This window comes from Rattus norvegicus, chromosome 12, assembly GCF_021556685.1.
Source record: "Rattus norvegicus strain SHRSP/BbbUtx chromosome 12, alternate assembly SHRSP_T2T, whole genome shotgun sequence".
NCBI classification, from domain to species: domain Eukaryota; kingdom Metazoa; phylum Chordata; class Mammalia; order Rodentia; family Muridae; genus Rattus; species Rattus norvegicus.
In genome coordinates this window covers 18,891,663-18,899,451 of record NC_141545.1, presented here as the reverse complement: position 1 = coordinate 18,899,451, position 7,789 = coordinate 18,891,663, and positions in this window count along the sequence as shown.

Below are 7,789 nucleotides of genomic sequence, written 5' to 3'. Positions count from 1 at the left end.
TAATGGTTGTCTGTCTATAAGTTAATGGTTGTCTGTCTATAAGCTAATGGTTGTCTGTCTATAAGTTAATGGTTGTCTGTCTATAAGCTAATGGTTGTCTCCATCCAGATCCAGAACATGGGGAGGGCCACAATGCCCCATCCCTGTAAGCTGAGTCTGCAGTAGCTGTGCTTGCTCTGAAGAAGAAGGGGAGGGAGGGAGGGATGGAGAGACGGATGGAGGAGGGAGGGAAGGAGAGTGTGAGACACTGGGCCTGGCTTGAGCATCTGACAACTCATCATCATCAAAGAAGACAACCTTGGGGCTGGAGAGACGGCTCAGCAGTTAAGAGCACTGACTGCTCTTCCCAAAGTCCTGAGTTTAATCCCCAGCAACCACATGGTGCCTCACAACCATCTGTAATGGGATCTGATATCCTCTTCTGGTGTGTCTAAAGACAGCTGCAGTGTACTCAATTAAATAAAAAATATTAAAAAAATAAAATTATATATATAAAGATGACCTCTTCTAGCCTCTATGCGCACCAAGAGCACATACTCCACAAACACATACACAATTAAAAATAATTTTTTTGGAGCTGGGGATTTAGCTCAGTGGTAGAGCGCTTACCTAGGAAGCGCAAGTCCCTGGGTTCGGTCCCCAGCTCCGAAAAAAAAAAAGAACCAAAAAAAAATAATAATTTTTTTAAAAATAATCCACCCCTCAGCCAAGGGATTACCCACACCTGGAATCCCATCCTTGAAGGGGCTGAGGAAGAAAAATTGGTGTGTGTTTGAGGCCAGACCTCACATATTTGGGCAATGCTTAGTCACCATTTGTTTTCTGCATTGATTCCGTGTCCCCAGCACTTAGCAAGCTGCTTGTCGCACAACAGGAGGCAATCGATACGTGTTGATCCCCGTTGATCAAATGATTAAATGAGTGTTCTCCCTCTCCAGCCCACAAACTCATCCATCCAAGCTGTGCTTACAGAATCCCTCAGGACAGGCCCTGCTCAGGATCTTCCTTCTGTCTACCCTGGGAGAGGGAGGTCAGGGCAGTGGCCTAGAGGATGCAGGCCAGCTGCCTAGGGGGCTGCAGTTGGCCAGGGTGGGACCCAGAAAGGAGCTGCTGAGGGGTCCTGCTTTGCTCCCTCTAGGACACTAAAGCCTCTTCAGAGCAGGCAAAGCTGTTGCAGACTCAGCTTACAGGGGTGGGGCATTGTGGTCCTGACCATGCTCTGGATGGAGACAACCATTAGCTTATAGACAGACAACCATTGGCATATAGCTATTCTGTCTTCACTTGCAGTAGCAGAATGAAGGGAAACGCCACCTCTCAAAGCCACCAGGGACGGAAGCCCAGGTGCCCACTCATAACTAGTCTTATGTGCTAAGAGCTGAGGAGACACCCAGGCTAAGTCAGAGGGAAGCCTCACCCACTGTGCAGGAAGCAAGCATTGGATCCAGTATCACCTGGATCTCAGTGCAGGACTTCAGCAGATTTCTGTATGCTGCTGATGTGGCCTATATATGCTGTGGCGGGGTCTTGATGGCCAAAGGGTAGTTATAAGTAGCTTCAGTAGTCCACTTGACACAGCCCAGAGTAATCAGCGGGAGTCTAAACTGGGGGATTGCCTCAATCAGATTGACTTAAGCATGTTTGTGAGACAATCTGATATACGAGGGTCCAGCCCTCTGTGGTATCACCCCCAGACAGGGCAGGCTATGTAAGAAAGGTAACTGAGCCAGATGGTGGTGATGCACCTTTAATCCCAACACTTGGGAAGCAGAAGCAGGTAGATCTCGAGTTCAAGGACAGCCTGGTCTAAAGAGTGCGTTCCAGGGTAGCCAGGACTGCACAAAGAAATCTTGTCAGGAGAAGGAGGAAGAAGAGACAGAGGACGAGGAGTAAGAGACAGAGAAGGGAGAGGAAGAGGAAGAGGAAGAAGAGAAGGAGGAGGAGGAGGAAGAAGAGGAGGAGGAGGAGGAGGAGGAGGAGGAGGAGGAGGAGGAGGAGGAGGAGGAGGAGGAGGAGGAGGGAAGAAGAAAGATAGCTGAATGTGAGCCTAGGTTCCTCCAGAGTTTCTGCTCCAAGTTCCTTCCCTACTGGAACTCTGCCCTACGTTAGTTCTTGGCCTGGTTCTCCTCACTAATAGACTAATAATACCTTTAAGATGAAATAAACCCTCTCCTCCCCGTGTTTCTTTTGGTTATGGTATGTATTACAGCAACGTAAGTCTAGGGCAGTAGTCCAAGCACCAGGAACTTCAGGATCCATGCCAGTATCAGGAGCAGCAGCAGCAGCACTAACAGGGTAAGTGCCAGCATCAGGACCACTGCCAGCATCAGGACCACTGCCAACATCAGGACCAGCACCAGCATCAGGATAAGCACTGGCATCAGCATCAGGATCAGTGCTGGCACCAGCACTGGAAGATCTTTACTATTCTAGATGCACGATGTGTCATTCAGGCAGCATCGGTAACATCAGAGAGTTTGCTAGAAATGCAGTCTCCGACTTGGCAGAGCGGCTCACACCTGTGATCCGAACACTTGAAAGGTGGGAAGGATCAAAAGTTCAGAGGCACCCACAGCTACATAGTGAGTTTGAGGTCAGCCCTTAACTACATAAGACCCTGACTAAAATAAAAGAATAAAATGAGAAGGTTTGATGAGGTGAGCCTACTTACAACTCAGGCTTTTCGTCCTGTAGAATGGGAAACACACACACATAGAACACAATTCAGAAGGCGCACATCAGAACCCAGCAACACGCCCCCCCACTCCACCCCCCTCCCACCTCCATCCCCTGCAGGAACGCTGGCGGCCATAGCTTTCTTAGCCTCTTTTCAGGAGTGCCCTGCTTATGAAGGCAGCTGTGTGTGTCTTACTGTTTTCTCTGTAGCCAGAGAAAGCCTGCCCCTCTACTTCTTGCCACACATTTCATCAGATGCCTTTGCTGTCTGTCAAATCTCCTAGCCTCTACATTTCTCCCTGCAACACATAGCCTGAAAATATGACACAAAGATGATTCGAATATTTATGCATCCAAGCTAGTTATGGTGGAGCACACCTGTAATCCCAGCAAGAGAGAGGCCAAAGCAAGACTCAGTTCAATGTCAGCTCCTCAGCGATTCCTGCCTTTTAAAACAGTAACAACAAAAGGGAATGGCTGGCTAAAATGGGTAAAGTGTGGGCCATGTGAGCACAAGGACCTAAGTTCAGATCTCTGTCAGCTCCCCACCCCCACCCCACCCCAAAACAAACCTGGATGCAGTGGGGTGTGGCTGGAATTTCAGCACTGGGAAAGTGAGTCACAAAGATCCTTAGCTGAGTCAAAGAGCTAGATTCAAAGAGAGACTCTGTCTCAAAGAATGAGATAAAGAGTGATTGAAGGGGTTGGGGATTTAGCTCAGTGGTAGAGCGCTTGCCTAGGAAGCGCAAGGCCCTGGGTTCGGTCCCCAGCTCCAAAAAAAAGAACCAAAAAAAAAAAAAAGAAGAGTGATTGAAGAAGACATTAACATTGGCTTTAAGTCTACACACACACACACACACACACACACACACACAAAAGCACACACAACACTAACATACAAAAGCACACACAAACACTAACATACACATACAAAAGCACACAGATGTGGACAGATGCATACAGTATGCACAAAATGAAATGAAAATTTAAAATAACAAGAATCTGGGATTTCTAAGGACAGTACCCTGGATGTCTTAGACACTCCTCCTGATAGTTACAACGTGGGTCAGAAGTAAGGCTTAGCAGCACATGCCTTAAATCCCAGCACTCGGGAGACAGGGACAAGCAGATCTCTGTGGCCACCCTGGTATATAAGAGTTCCAGGTCATTCAGGGCTACTTAGTAAGAGCCTATTTCAAAAAGCAAATGAACAAAATAAATTTTTTTTAAGTTTACAAACAAAATTAAAAGTGGGCTGGGCTTCTTAACCAACCTAAATTCTCAATTTCATTCTGAGAATTTAGGGATCTTTCCACATCTACAAAGAAAATAAATAAATAATTCAGGAAATCTTGCATGGCTCAAAAGGTGGCTTAGCAGATAAAATGTTTGCTATGCAAGCTTCATACCTGAATTCCAACCCACAGAACCCACTTAAAGCCATATCTAATATCATGCAGCTGCCACCTGGCTGATCCCCAAGACTATCTAGCCATGCAGCCTGTTTGGCAAACTAAAGACTCCATCTCAAAAAACAAGGTAGGCGGCCGGAGAGATGGCTCAGCTGTTAAGAGCACTGACTGCTCTTCCAGAGGTCCTGAGTTCAATTCCCAGCAACCACATGGTGGCTCACAACCATCTGTGATGAGATCTGATGCCCTCTTCTGGTGTGTCTGAAGAGAGTGGCAGTATAGTCACATACATAAAATAAATAAATATTAAAAAAAAAAACCAAGGTAGGCTACCCTGATGGAAGTCTTGCCTCTATTTTTTTTAAGGTTCTATGTCTATATGGGGGTTATGAACATGTGTGCAGTACCCACAGAAGCCAGAAGGTGGCACTAGATCTCTAAAACCAGAGTTATAAAAGGTTAACTGCTTGATTAGGGTGCTAGAAGCCAAATTCAGGTCCTCTGAAAGCACAGGATGCAGTCTTTATGGCTGAGCCATCTTTCCAGCCCTTCTGATTTTTTTTTTTTTGGTTCTTTTTTTCGGAGCTGGGGACCGAACCCATGGCCTTGCGCTTCCTAGGCAAGCGCTGTACCACTGAGCTAAATCCCCAACCCCCCTTCTGATTTTCTTAAACATATGCATGATGCCTGTGGAGGCCAGGATTTATGGCCTCAGATCCCTGGGACCTAGAATTATAGATGGTTGGGAACCACCATGTGGGTGCTGTGAACTGAACCTGGGTCCTCTGGAAGACCAGGAAGTGCTCTTAACTGCTGAGCCATCTCTCCAGCCAAGTAAATTCACCATGAATTAACCGATCTTATCACCCTGTAGTTTTCTGTGACTACCAGGCCTCTTTGCAAAGCTCACATCATGAAAACACTCTGTGTGTGTGTGTGTGTGTGTGTGTGTGTGTGTGTGTGTGTGTGTGTGTGTGTGTGTCGAGAATAGTGGTCACAGGACAACTTTGATTGTTGGTCCTCAAGCAACCCCTGCCTTTTTGTTCGAGATGGTGTCTTTCGTTGGGCAGGTACTTGGAGCCAGGCCAGATGGCTCACTGGCTTTGAGGAAGCCTCTTCTCATCTCACGCCACTGGGATTATAGGCACGTAACACCTGGCTTAGCTTTTTACTGTCCACTCTAGGGATCTGAGCTCAGCTCTCACACTTGTGTAGCAAACTGTGTGCCACCGGAGCCATGCCTGCCATCCTTCCCAACTTGTTTTGTAAGACAAGGTAATGAGTCCACAGAATCCATTCCTGAGTGGTGTTAATATACCCAAGATCTTTCTAGATGCTCTCTTTTTCTTTCTTTATTTATTTCTCTTTCTTTCTTTTTTTTTAAAGATTTATTTTTTTTTTGGTTCTTTTTTTCAGAGCTGGGGACCGAACCCAGGGCCTTGCGCTTCCTAGGTAAGCGCTCTACCACTGAGCTAAATCCCTAGCCCCTATTTATTTTATTTATATGTGTACACTGTAGCTGTCTTCAGACACACCAGAAGAGGGCATCAGATCCCATTACAGATGGTTGTGAGCCACCATGTGGTTTCTGGGATTTGAACTCAGGACCTCTGGAAGAGCAGTCAGTGCTCTTAACCACTGAGCCATCTCTCCAGCCCTCTTTCTATTTTTAAGTGTAGAATAGAGTTTATTCAGGGCATGGGGAGGGGAGTTAAGAGGGTACTAGGGGTAGAGGAAGAGAGAGAAGTAGAGAAATAGATGATTAGAGGCTGGCCATGAGCACATAGAGAGAAGGGGGTTGGGAAATGGGGGGAGAAGGGAAAAAGGGGGTTAAAGGGTAAGAGCAAGAGGGAAAGAGGGAGCAAGAGAGAACAAAGGGGAGCAAGGGAGTGAGGAGGGGGCAAGCAGCCCCTTTCATAGTGTCAGGCATGCCTGGCTGTTGCCAGGTAACTGTGGGGGTGGAGCTTAGACAGAATGCTAACATTCTCCCGTTTTGGTTTAATTAAAAGAGAAAAATTAGAGGAGATGGTGGAGCAGGAATAGGGTTCGTCGTGATCTCTGACAGCTTCATGCTTGTTTGGGGCAACATGTCTCTAGGAAACCTAGACAAATGGGTATGGGGATGTTTGTCTGGTCTTAGAGTTGCCTCTTTTCTTGTTGTCCAGGGTCTGTGGAACCATCTGAGGCTAGGTCAGAAGGAACAGGTCCAACAGAAGTAGACGCTCACTTTTAACTTGGGCTTTGTCACAGAGAGTGGGGCAAAAATAAAGCCCTTATATGTGGGCTACCATCAGAAGGCGTGGCCCAGATTTATGGTGGGTCTTCCTGCTTCAAATAATCAGATCAAGAAAATCCCTCATAGGAGCCCAGGAGCTTGGGTTTCACTTGATTCCATATGTAGTCAAGTTGACAACCAAGATTAGCCATCCCAAGTCTGCCCCTTGTCAACCTGACCCACAGTCACATCTCCTATGTTGTGGTTAATTTCCCAGTGGAGACAATAACCAGGTCATGCCTAACATACTATGACTATCCCTCACACAACTGCAAACACGTTGTGTATCTTAGGTGGCAATGTCTTTTGAGGAATGCTTAATCTGTTAGTGTCTCATAACTTCAATATGATCACCCCCCCCCCCGTACTCTCTCAATCAATGTAACAGGATAGAGGAAAGAAAGAGTAAATATTGGCTTAATACGTGTGATATGCACAAACATGTTCGTGGTGTCTTATCATAGCCATTGGAAGCAAATTAAGACGTATCTTCCTCAGTCACTTTCCACACAATCTACTGAGATGAGATCTCTCACTTGAACCCATTGCTTACTGGTTCAACCTAGCTTGCCAGCTTAGTACAGGAACCTGTACGACCCCAGACTCTGATTTTGTTATTTGGTTTGTTTTGTTTTGAGGCACATTCACACTACACAGCCCAGGCTGTTTTCTTCCTTCTCAGCCTCCAAAGTAGCTTGTGTGAGGCTTCTGCTGTTATGACACCTGCCAACCAGGTGGAGAGTCCCAGAATCCCACAGGAGTAGTTCCTGGCTGTCACCCTGTTTCATGTGACTTGTCCCCTTGCCAACAGAGCCCCGTACTTGGCTGAGTCCCAGCTCCCTCATCATACGTGTACCACAAAGATCTTGTGTGACATGTTCAGCCAAACAAATAATTACAGGATCTCGGGCTTGCAAACAATCTTCTTGCCGTGGGAAAAAGCGACTAGGTGGGTGACATCAACTGATATGGAGACCTCTTTCTTTTTTTTTTCTCTTCCAGTTTTTTTTTTTGAGACAGGATATTTCTGTGTGGCCTTGGGTGTCCTGGAATTTGCTCTGTAGACCAGGCTAGCCTCTGCCTCCGGAGTGCTGGGATTAAAGGCCTATCACCACCACTGCACAGCTGAAAAGGAGACATCTTCATCGGACATCTTATTTGTGAAAAACTTAGTCTTTCCCATGTCAATTCATAGTATGTTCAGAATTTCTAAAACTTATTTTGGGAGACAAGAGAGATGGTCTTCTCTGGAAGGCGGAGGTCAACGTTGCCTTTTGTGCCTCAGGACTGCCCACTTGTGTTTTGAGACAGAGTCTCACTGCCTGGAGCTCATCAGTAAGGCTGGCCCAACCAGCTGGCCAGTGAGCCACAGGAGCCTGCTGCCACCTTTCTCCCGGGACTAGGATTCCGAGCCTGCACCAACACG